This window comes from Colletes latitarsis, chromosome 8 (genome assembly GCF_051014445.1).
Source record: "Colletes latitarsis isolate SP2378_abdomen chromosome 8, iyColLati1, whole genome shotgun sequence".
NCBI lineage: Eukaryota > Metazoa > Arthropoda > Insecta > Hymenoptera > Colletidae > Colletes > Colletes latitarsis.
This window is the reverse complement of record NC_135141.1, coordinates 31,059,847-31,074,469: the sequence shown is the minus strand read 5'-3', so window position 1 is coordinate 31,074,469 and position 14,623 is coordinate 31,059,847. Positions and strand designations below refer to the sequence as shown.

Here is a 14,623-nt window from a genome sequence, read left to right as displayed (position 1 = left end):
AGTCGATAAATTCGAGAAATATAATTCTCACGAGCACGATATCATATTCATTTGATCCACTATCAGCATTGTTTTCACCGAATTCACAAAAATTACATTTCAGTTTCGCTATATTCTATGTTTTATAATTTTTTTCTTTTTTTCAAATTCAAGTGTTTCAAAAATGATACACCATGCAGTACAAACATAAATAATATCGTTCAATCGCTAAGAAAAATATATAAATATATTAATAAATTATAATATATAGTAAATTTTAATTCTTGTCTGTCCTATGGAGTCGTCACGGATTAAATTTAATTCTACATTTCCCTGCAACGAGAAATATTTTTAAAATCGTTCCTCGCTATTTTTTATGCCAGTGCCGATCCATCCAGCAAAAATTACATTCATACGATGCAAATCATATCCTATTATTATTAATAAATTATAATATATAGTAAATTTTAATTCTTGTCTGTCCTATGGAGTCGTCACGGATTAAATTTAATTCCACATTTCCCTGCAACGAGAAATATTTTTAAAATCATTCCTCGGTATTTTTTATATCAGTGTAGCCGATCCATCTAGCTTATGGCAGGCTCCTACGAGCATACGTAATCCTCCATCTTGCCTCTTTGTCTGTGAAATCCGAGTTCCCGCCATTCGATCCTCCTCGAACGTTTGTCGACCTACGGGTTTAACGTATTGTGCCACGATATTGGACGGAGTAATCCGTTTCGGTTAATAATTCAGTGGCGCGAAACATTCAACAATAGCAATTATGCATGGTAATACGTAAACGCGGCACGCGTTCGCACAATATCGTGATTAACGTTAAATTACAAGTAACTTGCTCCGCGCGCTCCGAATCCACAGTGGGTCGTGTTTACGTATGCGTTTATGCGATGTTTGGCTTGTTAGCGATTCTCTGCATTCGACGATTATATCGGTGCATTATTATTTTAACCCTTTCGATACTGTAAGCACTAATTACGCGCCCGAAACGAGTCTTTTGTCCCATATTAGCTCCGCAATTGTTCGAGACATCCTGAATATTATTGGAACTCGCCTTATTTAACCCTCGAGTGGATCATTGGACGAGTTTAAACTACTAATTGTTTGACATATGTAAATTGTAATTATTTGAAAATTTATGCAATTGAAGTCAAGTTTTCCATCTACCAATTTGAGATTGATAGTCCACTTAAGGGTTGTAAAAAGTAAAAATTGCGTGGAAAAGTAGACGTTAAACGGTGAAATAAATAATCAGGCCATATTTTCCAATCCTCCTCTCGAACTGACCGCACATATGGCGTTCTCCTCCGTCTTTTTAACTTCCGGTCCGCGTTTTTCTTTCTTCCACGGCGGGGGTGGCACGCGAAAACACACGGTCGTTCCGGCAAATTGGAATTCCGGAGGGATAACCGAGTTTCGGCTCTATTCGCGTCCCCCTTTCCATGCATATTCCTACCCTCGTCGAAGGCAGCTGCCACGCGAGGGCAGAGGGTTAAAACTTGGCGAAAAGAGGCGACGGGGGAGGGTTGGAGTCGTCGAGAGGAAACGACTAGACTCGCCACGGTTAACCGCCAAGAACGGCGAGCATCGATGGAGTGCTAAGCTTTTACTGCTCGACGATCCAGCTTTAACTTTCCGCTAGGATTATCATTCCCTCGTCCCGATCACGGTTATTATTATTTTTATTATCATTAAGATCGCTGTCGTTCGCGGAATTTCACGAGATCGTCCTCGTCGCTCCTTTTTCAACGCGAACTTATCCAACGTCTAAATTTGTTTCTGTTCACTTGTATCGGAGAAATTTAAACGATAGATACGCGAAGAAATGTATTTTAATGCATTGGAAATAGGTGTCTATTCTGTTATAGAAAGCCACAGTGCAATTTGCAAAGGAACTTTTATTAGAAACTACTTTTTGACCATTTTCTACCATATACCATATGTACTCCAAACCGTACCGTGGTTAATATTCGTCTTGCATAATTAACTCGTGGTTGAAAGTCGAAATAAATAAATCCTGTACCTTTGAAGGCCCCGTACAGAATTTTGCAACTGAAAGCATCTCTCTTGGCCCCTCTGTTCGATTCGATAATGCCCGCTAAAGTAAAATGTACACCGAATCTGTTTATCCACGAGGAATTGAGCGATGCAAATCGCCAGAAACGGGCGCAAGCACAAACAACTTCGTCAGAATTATGTTTATATCGGGGCTGATGCGAATTTATCGCGCTGACCGATCCCGTAGCGACGGGATTAAAATTGCAAGTGTATCGAGTCGATGGTTTACTTTAATCACGTGCCGGTAACTAATTTTCCCCGTCGTTTCGTTCCATTTGTTTTTAATTTCTTTTCCCGCGAATCATTTCGTATCGAAAAAGCTTTCTACTCGACATCGTAGAGAACTGACTGGTTTTCGAACTGGTTTTTGAACCCCCTCGGAATCCGTGTATCGTCATTTTAATTGACGATTGTTATTTGAATTGAATCGCCCGCAATTTCTCGCGCCCCCGTCGCTGGGAATAACAAGCGAACTCGGAAATATTGAACTACGTATCGAATCCATTGTTTCAAATTTCATTGACGGAGCCAGGCATAGAAGTTTTTGGACGAAACGATCGAAATCACAATTGAAAATATTAATTAACAGCGTAACAACGGGTTCGATATATATTTTGCGGAACGATTCTTTATTAACTCTTTCTTCGTTACTGTGTGAGACGCTTTCAGTTGCCAAATTGTGAAAAATTTATTAGCGAAATCTATTCCAAACGCCTGACTGTTAAATTTAACATTCTGCGCGTCTGAATTCGCCAAAATCGCCTGAATTTCCTGGATCCGTCAGGAATAGAAATCTGTTACCCGGCACGTTGATCGATTCGTGTTAATCTGCCCCATAAATCGATCGAATCCCTTTACCGGAACGTTCGAGGTATATTTATCCTAGGATTTCGTTTATTGCTGATCGCCGTTGAAACGTTCGTTAAAAAATATTTAACTCGTCGGTACGCTCGTTATCGGATAAAATACCAATTAAAAATCAAGCACTGGCCGTGCCATTTTTACCCAAATATCGTTTAACGGCCACCAAACCCCGCCTCCCTGTAAAATTGATTTCGTTTCATTGCCGCGATAACGCACGCACACGGATTAATTCCCGCGCTGTAATTTTGCACGTTCACGGCGAATAAAACACCCTACGTACCTTATACTCGGTGTCCCGTCCTGTTTTCATTCGAATCTTCGACAGTAAATTCATTTTTCCAGCTTTCATTTAAAATTATCACTTTACTCTCATTATCGTCGGTCGAACAAAAATATATACGTGTGCCAAAAAATCACGCAGAAAATTTTACTCGCGAACCAGATTGCACATCTGTTTGAGTATCGAGGCATCCAGGGACGTTTTGAGCCATTTTGCCAATCAGAGTCGTGAATTCAATTTCGAAACACGAAACGAGCAATAGTTTACCCGTTAGGGGTCCCTGGACCGTGAAATCTCCCTTTTCCCCGAGTCTCGGTACGCTCGAGGACTCACGGAGTACACGGGCGACCATGTCCATTTCCGGTTCTTGTCGCCAGACCGCCGGCGGTCTTGCAATCCACGCACGTTTCTAATATCCTGAAGTATCCAGCGAAGAACTCATCTTCTCGCGGAGATTCTATTATCCGTTATCTAGTGCTGCAACTCCGGGGAGCCATCGTCTTCCGTTCGATGGTTTCCGGTTAAAGAAGGCTCACGTTTCCACGTCCCGACTCGCCACGTACACCGAATCGCCGAACGATCGCCCGGGAATCGAAAACCATCGTCGAGTATTTCCCGTCGAGCGTCCGTTTTTTTTATTTTTATTTTTATTTTTATTTTTTAGAACGATCTTTTCGGTTTAAATTGACACTCGGTGAAAGAACGCTCGAATCCCCGAATCTGGTTATCTTTGGTGTTCGATTTTCTATTTTTTTTTTTAATCGAGACCACACTCCTGATTCAATAGAAGTGCACTCGATTTCAGCTGTGTTTTATTATGTTTCCTAGTGCACCACTAATTCAGTTATAACGTGGACTTTTTCGTTTTTCTAACAGTTATGGAAAGAAAGGGAATCCATTCGTGTTCTCCTATTTCAATAGAAGTGTTAACATTTGTTTTATTATGTTTCGCTATAGAATAACTGTGTTTTTGAATGTTTACAATAATCTAAACGTTATTATTGGGTGCACTTCTATGTATTTATACGTTTACAATGGATACGAGTGTCCGTGTCATTGTACAAATTATAATAAAAATTTGATTCCGTCAGGATTTTGTTTTCGAACGTTTCGACGACCAAGATATCAAATTTGGAGAGTCGGTAACATCGATTTCACGCCACTGTTTGGCAGCAAAACTCATTACAAGGGCCCCGTTAAAGTTCATCGGCGCGTAATCGATTGGATCCGGGCGTTGTTCGAAATTATGCAAGTTACCGGGGGATTTTTAAGCGTTCGAGCTGCTTTACGGTGTTAAAAACGCTGGGATAATGCCATTAACGAATAATAATCGGATCAGCGAGGAGAAATCCTCGGGTGGATATTAAAATCACACGATAAATCACGAACCAACGGAAACGAAACGCAACGAATCGGAGAAACGAGGACGAAATAAAATTACGGGCGTTCCGCGTTAATGAAATCACGGCGAATTCGAGGCCTTAATTAAACATCGCGCGCCTCGTGTTTCGAAGAATCGAATCTCCTGCGCGATTCACGCGAGTTTCGAGACGGCAGAAGAGTGCAACAACGATTGCAAGGTTCCTGGATCGACCATCTTGAATGTGACACGGATCCACGTTTGTACGAACATTCTATCCACGTTAACAGAGTAAATGCAAATAGAAATCCAAGTTTTATATCTTGAAAAATTGGTGGAACGCAATTTTTTAATTTTGTGAGCGTCTTTTAACTCGATCTTTGTTTTCGATTTTAAATAAAAATACAATTGGAGGTTTTAATTTTGAAAAATTGATGGAATCGAATTCCTTTAATTTTGTCAGAGTTTTTAACCCGATCTTTGTTTTCGATTTCAAATAAAAATAAAATTGAATGCCGGCAAATACTTCAATTCTCGAATACGATATTTCGAAAACATCAACATTAAACAAAGAGAAATTGGATGCTGCTTAACGTTTCGTCGATTTATTAAACCGTTTAAAATTATGCAATTTTCCCGATCGATGATCCTCCATTGTTATTAGCTAGCGTCGCAGCTGCTAATAGTTTTTACGTTGCAAGAGACTCTAGAGACAGACGATTCTCGTGAATTTCGATTAATTTTCTCGTCCGTAAAATATTCTCGAAACGTTTAGCATTAAAATAGGATAACCTCAACGAGTACCCCCCAATTTACCGAAAGAACTCGATTTTTATAATCAAATGCGATAGAATTCCCTCTCTCGTGTTTCGCGTTTGACGCAACGCTTCGTTAATGCGTTAAGAAATTCGGTCTGCGCTTTTTTACTGAAACGGGGGTTACTAATTCAACTGACCCGGGTCTTTCACCGTAAATCGTCTGAAAAATAAAGCATCGTTAGCGTCTTGTTACCTTTTGTCGGGGCTATTTGACGGGGCCTTTGACTCGCGGCACCGTCAAAGGAAAAAGAAAGAAAAAAAAAAACACAAAATAAGCTAGATAAAATGGGGGCGGCCACGCATACGTTTTACATCTCCGCGAGGCAAACGCGGGATCGAAAGCATAAAAGGAGGGTGGCTCGCTTAAAGCGGCCTCCTCTAACGACGTTTCTACCCCGTTTCGAAAAAGAATTGCACAATATCTCTTCACGTACATCTTTTTTCGTCTCGAATAACACAGAGACGTGCAACGGAGCTTACGAGCGATACAGAAATCAGTCAAATCACCCCTTTGAAAACCGTAGGTTCGTTTATTTGTTTTTCTCTGTTCGCAAGAAAAGGATTCACCGTCGTATCTTGCTAGTAACGGTGTAAATAACAGATTTCGAGTTTACAAGCGATAAAAAAAATCAGTTAAATCACCCCTTCGAAAAGCTTACGTTCTAATTGTTTTTCTCTGCTCACAAGAGAAAAAATTCAAATAACGACGGAGTAAATAACAGATTTCATCGTCCCTTCGTCGTAATCGAATCACGGATATCGTCGATACCCCTGTGCAGCTGCGATCGTTCGTTTAACTTTTTTTTTTTCGGGTGAAGCGGCTGCGTAATTGTAGCAATTACACGAGTCGGCGAAATGTTTGTATCGAGAATATTAAACGCGATACACGCATGGACGGAGAGCGCAATTTGCGTTTCGTCGAAAAATTGCAGCGGTGAGGGGCGGAGTGGAGAACAAATAGCCGGGAATTTTCGAAACGGAACGAAAAAAGCGCGGTTATGCATCGCGCTACGAAAGCGAAATCGTCGAATTACCGGGCCAATTAAACGCGAGACGTTTCGACGGAAATTATGCGCGACAAGGAAAGTGCATTACGATTCTAAAGATTCGTTCGTTTTTACTGTTACGCCGAAAAACGTTCATCGAAGTAAGCTATTAGTACGTTATAGAGGAGCTGTAAGGTGCTTTGAGGGTTTCTAAAAAATTTAATATACGATTAAACTTCAGGATTTATAAGTACTTCTATCGATAGAAATTGTAGAGCATTGTGGGGCAGTTGCCTCGAAAACGCGGTAATAAGTTTTTAAAAAGTATACCTATAATGATACATTTATTCGTACACATTTAAATGAGCATATGGGTCGTGATTTTAATCGTAATGTTTTAAATATCATAACTTCTGAACGGATTGGAGGATTTCAAAATTATTCTCAGTTGCGGGGGTCAAATACAATCATTTTTGGTGAGTAGACATACCCTCGAAATCCTGCGCATTTTTGAAAAAAAAATTCGAGAAGGTGAGAAATTTTTCGACAAAATTAAAAAATTTCAAATCGTTCTAAAAAAATTATTTTCAATTGCAGGGGTCAATTATAACCACTTTTGGTGAATAGACATACCCCTGAAATCCTACGTACTTTCGAGGAAAAAATTCTTTACCGAAAATACACTGTGTGGCCGGAAATGTTTCTGTAACTTTTTAACGAAGCCTCGATCAACAATTTACTATCCTTGATTTTCGTGTTACTTTGGCCTCTAGAATGTCCCATTAAAATTTTTCCCAGAGTTGGTCGAACACTCTGTATATCTAAACTTTCACCGCGTTTGGCATGCATTTGCCAAACTAATAAAATTCAGTTCGAGCGTCGTCGGTTCGATGCCATGTAACTTCGTCTCGCGACGTGTCTACAATCGTTTACGAAAATGTAGCCCCCCGCAAACGCGTGGGAGGACCTGTCCAGGCGTTGATATTTCCGGTGGCCCCGAAATCTCCCGAAAAATGTAGCAATCGATTCGGAATGGAGAGGCACGATAGAGAAAAGAGTCGTCGAGAGCGCGGGCGGTCGGTCCGAGGTCGGGTCAATTTTTCAATACCGCGACTGGCAAATATCGACTGTCGATTCTCTTTCTCTCGTATCATTCCAGCCAAACGGGCCGTGTTCCCTTTCCTCGTATCGAGGGCTCGACGTTGCACGTCGCTTTGTGCGCCCCGTTGCTCCGATTGTTTCAAACGGAATAAAAAAAAAAAGGAAGGAAGGAAAATAAAGAAGGGAAAGATTGTCGCGCAAAGCGACGAGTAATTAGAACGTCCGCCGATCGTCGGCTATATTCGATCGTCGTTTTCCACCGTATTCGGTTATCGAACTGGTGAAACAGGAAGACACGATACGACGGGATGGAGACGAAATGTTTTCCGCGAGAAATTCTCGTACGCCCTTTTTCATTACCCAACGTTCACGAATGCGCACGATCGTTCCTCGTTCATCGATTTCCATCGTTTCTTTTTCGAACAGCATCGTTCGCGATAAAACGATCAATTCGCCGTCGGATTTATCGGCTGCAAATATTCTAGCAAGGAAGATCTGCTCGCCCCTTTTCTCCTTTTCCTGTCTTCTGTTCCGCAACAGCGTCGTTTAATCTCGATCTCGACGCGTTCTTATCCGTACACGGAACGTTCGACGAATAAAAAAAGAAAAAATAAATTACGATATCGTTGGAATACGAAATTTAATCGATGCCAAAAGGGCCGTGCCCTCGGCTCGATTAATTATTTACCGCTCGGAGGATTATATTTTTCTAATCCGAGGATCACCCCAGTCGAATACGTGCCGCATCGAAATATATTTTAATCAATTTCACGGGCAAACGAACCGCGAGGGCTGCGAATTTTCAAATAAAATTCGGAACAAAGTTCAAAGGGAGGCCAAGCAAGTTACATCGCGCTCGCTGATTGGAATATCGACCGGAATAATCCGCGCGAATCGAATCGTACGCGTTCGATGGCCTTCCAGTACTTAACGTTTCTTCACGCTAAGTTTCGTTTACGGGAAATATTAAAATAGCTCGCGAGATGCTCTATCGTAAATCGAATCTGTTCACCGCTCTTTGGGAGCACTGCACGGACGAATTTAATTTAAATTATATACGAAGTCTCATAATTAAATCGTACGAGGATTATAAAACTCACATTCGTGCCCTTGTTGGCGGTCGGAAGTTTCTTTGGGATCCGTACGATGCAATCGAACCTGAAAACAGAAGGAATTAAATTTCCATGGGACGCCGAGTATTCGTGTTTCATCGTCGGCGAAAGCAATCCGTACTTGTGTTTGCATTTACGGTGGGGGGGCGTTTACAAGGATTAATTAGAGACTGCGTGTTAACTGCTGCGAGCGATTTGCTCGCCATCGAGGCTGCTCGTGAACGATACACGAAGGTCAATCCCGCGAATTGAAACTCGATTAAAGTCCAGCGTGCTACGATCGACGAATCTTCGAGACGAGAAACGATATTTCAGGTGAAAAAATAAGTTAACAAACACTGGTTGCGTGATGCTTCTTTGTCGAGATAAATAAACTCGAAAATTTGGCGATCGAGTAAAATTTGCTAGCGGCGTCTGACCATTACTAGTCGTTTCTACTTGCTCTGTACATTCGAGCTTATACTCGTTCATTTATACAATTATAAAAACGAAATTTGCAAAGTGGATCGAAACAAAGGACGCAGAGAAAAATGTTTTCCGCGTTTTTGTTATCCGAAACACTTATTAGAGACCGCGATAGATATAATTGAAATCAAAATTAAATAATTTGCTCCAACGATTCGCCTAAAAGCTTTGAAAATCCATTGTTGCGTTCACCCTCCACCGCGCGAATTCAATTTCATTTTTCTAAAGGGAAATGGCCTGTCCCGGTTATTTATACGTCCGTGAATTAATAAAGGCTCGAACTAAATAACGAGCGGTCGAACTCGCGGAATTATTATTGCGTTGAACGTTTTATTCGTCTTTCGAAACGCAATAACGATCCTTCCGCGCAAATAGACGATTTTTCCGTTTTATTAAAGGGGCAGATATATGTAACATGGTAAAACAAATTTTTCTAAAAAAATTATTTTTAATCGCGGGGGGCGATTGCAATCATTTTTGGTGAATAGCCATACCCCCGAAATCCTATGCAGTTTCGAGAAAAAAATTCTTTACCGAAAATGCAATGTCTGACCATATATGTTCGATTCCACTGAAATTTCATGCGTATGATTGAAACGTCATAAATTTTGAACGGATTGGAGGATTTCAATGTTTCGAAATTCAAACAACGCGTATTTTAGCGAAGAATAAAATGAAAAACCCCTATAAAAGTTTCATCAAACCTTAACGATGTAAAAAAATTGTCAAATATCGTTTCTCGTTTTACCATTTTACACGAGTCTCTTTAATTGTATCTTTTTAGACTTACGACTGCATTCTTGCAACGATAATTGATCGGATATCGACTTCCACGGACCAGAGTCTGGAGTCTGAGCGTTTTCTGACGTTTCGCGAGCAACGATATTTCTTTCCCCGAAGTAATACACTTCGCGTATCCTTTGCCTCTGTTTACCCGACGGAACTGAAGACACTTTTATTCACTTTCCCCCGTCTGTGATTTATCGAGTCCATTTTCGAGCAAAGGTGCGGCGCAGTAGAGTGTACCCGTGTTCTGTCAGACGGAGCAAACGTTCTCGGGTTTCCCCGTCGAACGGAGATAAGGAAAACGGAAACCAAACACGAGAGCAAACAGGCTACTCGTGGACTAATAAAAGGCCATAGAAATTCGCGTTGCGAAACAAAGGAACTCGAATTACGGGCGTCGAAGGGCCAGCGATCTCTTACCAGAATCTGACCACAGTTTCGTAACAAAAATGTTACTATAAAAATTGCTTGTAACTTATTTAAATTACCGAGTAGCCCGAGGCTCTAGACGTTCGTTATATTATTATAATTCGTCGAGGACCTGGAGTCCCTTTTACCTCAAGAATTCCATTAAAATTTATAACAAGTTCCAAAGAAATAATAACGCGAAACACAAACAGACACGGTGCGTTTCGTCGTTACGATTAAAGCCAGTATTCGTGTTTCCTCGTTATTATTTTACATAATATATTCTTTTCTGTATCGTTATTCCCGCAGTTATTATTCCTCGTCTATTATTCTTTCGGTTACCGCAAAGAATTGTTCGCGAAAATCGTTCTTTGCGGGGCAAATAGAGCAAGAGGAACACACGGTTCTCGGGAGAAGTTTTACGCGACGCTTTAAGGGTCGCTGTGCCGGGAAATCGGGGTGGAATTCGCGCGCGACCGCGTAGCTTCGAATCTCTCGCAGCGTACATCCGCGACGAGAGCCAGGATAACAGAATACTCGCGACCGGGAGCCGGCAGCTTCGCGAGAATTCTTTCCAGCGAAAACTTTCGAGGCGTAAATCCGTCCGCGGCGATAGGATAAGCGACAAGCCTAATCCCCGGGCGTCGTCGAGGATCTACTGTGCCCTCCGTGGCGCGATCGAGTCCCAGACTCATCGACAGTGCGCAGAAAACCGCGAGAAAAACCAGGAGGTGCTCGGGGAAACGAAAATAGTAGCGCAACTACTCGTTTTTTCTGTGCAATGGCGTATAATGTATCGACATCGATGCGTCAAACGACGTCAAAAAAAGAAATCTTCGTCTATTATTTTCAACTACGTCAAACGCTATCAAACCCAACTTCTTGACTATCAAACTCCTTCGTATTTGCTTCTTTCTATGAGATGCTACGTAATAACGTAGCAAACATGTTCCGTTTGCAACAAAACGAAGGCTGTTGGAACGTGTTTGAAGTCGAAAGATCCTTACTTACATTGTTAGTTTGAACTAAATTTAACTAGTAGATATAGACATCGAACATAGACTCGTGGAATCGTGACTGACCGATCAGAATGCTTTCGTCTGAATCTATTTGAACGGATAATATAAATTGGCATCACAAACAGCGTCAAATGGCTATTATTGTCAACCAGATCAAACTCCTTTGTGCTTGCTTCTTTCCATGCAATGGTACACAATGTATCGACATCGATGTGTCAAACATCGTCAAACGGTGTCAAACGCGCCGTGCGAGCGACGAGCCCGCTCCCACGCGAATCGGGAGATGAAATGATCGTTCGGGGGCGATGTTTGGCCCGTGTCGGGGGCACCCACGCGCTTATCCGTCTGTTGCGACCGAGAGATTCACTCGTAACGGCTGGATGGAGAAGTTTTTCGGGTAAACAGCGAGCGTCGCGAACCGTTATGGATTCCGGACGACATAAATTTCCAGCGAACCTGTCGGCTGTTCTTCCTGCCCTCGTTTCGCCCCGCCGCCAACGCGCTTATTTCCGTTCAACCGGGGGACTCGATCCATGGTTATTCCGGCCCGTTCGAGCCTCCCTTTTCCCGAAGAACTTTCCGTCCTCGGAGACTCATACTGTTCTTCTCATGCCCGTCGATCGTGCTGGTAAACGTTCCATGTTTACGCAAAGTAAAGCGACGCTCGACGCGTCTCGTAAATCACGGTACCCCGAACTTCGACGCCCACCCCTCGACGACTTCTCGAGAACCACTTAGTCTTGACCGTTTTTATTTCATCCGGATAGTCATCTATTTTCTCATTCAAACTTCTGTAAATCTAATAAAACACGGTGTGAAAATAGATACGAACGATGTTGAAAAGTTCTTCAATCGCGGACTTGGAATTAGGTAATATACACTTCGTCTGTCGCCTTTATTCATATTCAACGAGGAGATGTCACATCCAAACTTCTATAAATCTGTTAAAATATGATATAAAAATAGATATGGACGATTTTAAAATACACTTCGTCTTTATTTAGTTTCCAGGGAAAGAATCGTGATTTTAAAAAATGGAAGGAGTAAGAAAGTTTCTCAGGACTGATGTCTGGGGCGAAATTAACGTTGATCTCCATTCTGCCACGGTAATTTAATTATCGCTGCCTAAGCTGGCGCGGAATCATTCGCGAGTCGACTGCGTTTCGCTCGAATCCCGGTGGCACCGCGTCTCCGTTTAAGTTCAATGCTTAAATCTCCGCGATAGTCGAGTAATTGGAGAGAAAATATCCACGCAATATTCCTGAACGACAGACAGACAACAGTTCGTGGCGTACCAAAAGTTGTTAATTAGAGGGGCTGTTGCGCGCGACCCCGACGCGTTATCCAAAATTCTCCGGTTTCCTTTTTTTAGACCACACCTCGTCATTTTCGTCTTTATCGCGCGTTATTTATCTCGATCTCGGTGTTCTTTTCGTTCGATAAAACTTTTTTCCAGCCCAGTCGTTGGCGAAATTACGTTTCCGCAAAGTTTGATTATCTCTGGTACGAAGTTGCAATATTATTCTCGGTATTTTCTTCATCTCGAGCACACGATAATCCTATATTCCGATCTTGTTCTCGTTACGGTGGATTCTTCTGACTTCGGATGTTACCGGGTCGTTAACGTAAATCGAGGCCCGGCGTAACACCGAAACTTCGATGCACGTCCATTATTGTTTAGTACGATTGTTGAACATAGAATCCGTGGCGAGTGGATGAAATCACCGGCATGGCAAGAACAGCGTTCCCCTTTCGCCGGTAACAATTAGTACAGCAATTATTCCATAGATGGTGGAAACAATGGTCGATTAGACACGCGGTAAAATTACTAATGTTCCGAATATGATTATCGCGTACGGCAGAGGAGCGATGTTGTTCTGCACATAAAGCGTATAGTTATGCACAAACGAACCGTGTACATCAACTGGTAAAGAGGGATCTCGATGGTTTCGATTCGTACTGAAAAATTATCGAGTACCAAATTTTTTCTTTCACTCGCATAGATATTGCATTCGACCTATCCTTTTGTTTTACGACGTAAAACTCTATTATCGTGATCCTCTCCCGTTCAACGTGAATTCTTATTTAGAGGGGCACTTTCCAAGAAATTTAGCGGAGCATTCGATGGATGTCGACGTCGGTAACATTTACAAATATCGTTTGGGGAAACGGTTTCCCGAGCACCAAGAGGGGTCAGTGGAAAAATTTCAAATCCCATCGCAATAAAAACTTCGCCGAAGGATATCATCGAGGGGGAGAGATTCAAAGGGCACCGTTCCAAGTCTCATTATTAAGGTGCCCCTTTATTTGACAAAATAAGCCCGATCTATCGGCCCCGGCTATCGATTTCGCGTCCATCGAGGATTTCAATGTTTTATGGAGGAACGACGACACTCCGCGGAGAACACGCCGGGATATCTGGCGCACGTATGTCGAAATAGTTCCCATAAATAGGGATTCCGCGTCGTTGATCCCACCGGACTTCCATGCACTTCCAGTTGCGTTTCCTCCAACTTCCCGCGAAGACTATACCAGGATTAGTCGACAACCGACGGAATTTTCAGGGGAAAACGCGCGTAAAGAAATTTCATAGATCGCCTGTTACTTTAAACGAAAAGTTACCCAACACAGATTACTTAGATACCTTCTCAGAGAGACGAAGCAATTCTCAAGACTCCATTTCTTCTTTGTAAGTAACAAGCAACGATCAACTGAATCTTTAATAATAAACGTAGTCTTTTAACACATTCGCTACCTGACGACACCCACACATGGGTGACACAAAAAATCATTTGTCAAGATTAGACGTCGACGAAAATAAATCTTGACAGGACACTCAAATTTTAACGAGGCTGTAAAAGTAAGTTCTACGACAAATTGTGAATATGCTTGTTTTCGTAGACAATTTGAGGGGTTTGCCAGTCAACGTGTTAACTCTAATCGCGAGACCCAGGCAACCCGCGACTCTTTTACACCCCTTTTCCGGGGACCACGAAGCATCGACGAGCGTGTCCGGGGTTATTAACGCGCGTTCAATTTTCCCCTGGAACGGGGCGAACGACGTTTCGCCGCAATTATTCATAATTCATTGTTTATTCACGCGGAAACGGAACCACTTGTCCCAGGAATTTATTCAGCCCGAAAGAGGATTCAGGGCGACGGGTCGGCTCTCGTAGCGGAGAAGCGCTTAATTCGCGAGAGTTCGCCGGTTTTCCTCGAGACTTTTTTCGCGGGGCAAGGTAGCTGAATTTAATTAAGAACTTCACGGGGACGCGAGCAAAAAGAAGAGCTCGTTTTACCGCGGCGAGCCCCTTTCGTCGCCGTAATATCGCCCCCCCCCCCCTGGATTTCGTTGCTTCCCGCGTCGCT

The 14,623-nt window shown here is 42.3% G+C and overlaps 1 protein-coding gene across 2 annotated transcripts in view; it reads right to left on the bottom strand.

Annotated features, from left to right (window-relative positions):
- Positions 1–14,623, bottom strand: part of Tpst (tyrosylprotein sulfotransferase) — a 179,548-nt gene that overhangs the window by 29,008 nt on the left and 135,917 nt on the right. For both annotated transcript variants that reach the window (XM_076771876.1, XM_076771877.1), the window contains one exon: positions 8,565–8,622. The gene's annotated coding sequence lies outside the window, so the exon portion shown is untranslated. The remainder of the gene's footprint in view (positions 1–8,564; positions 8,623–14,623) is intronic.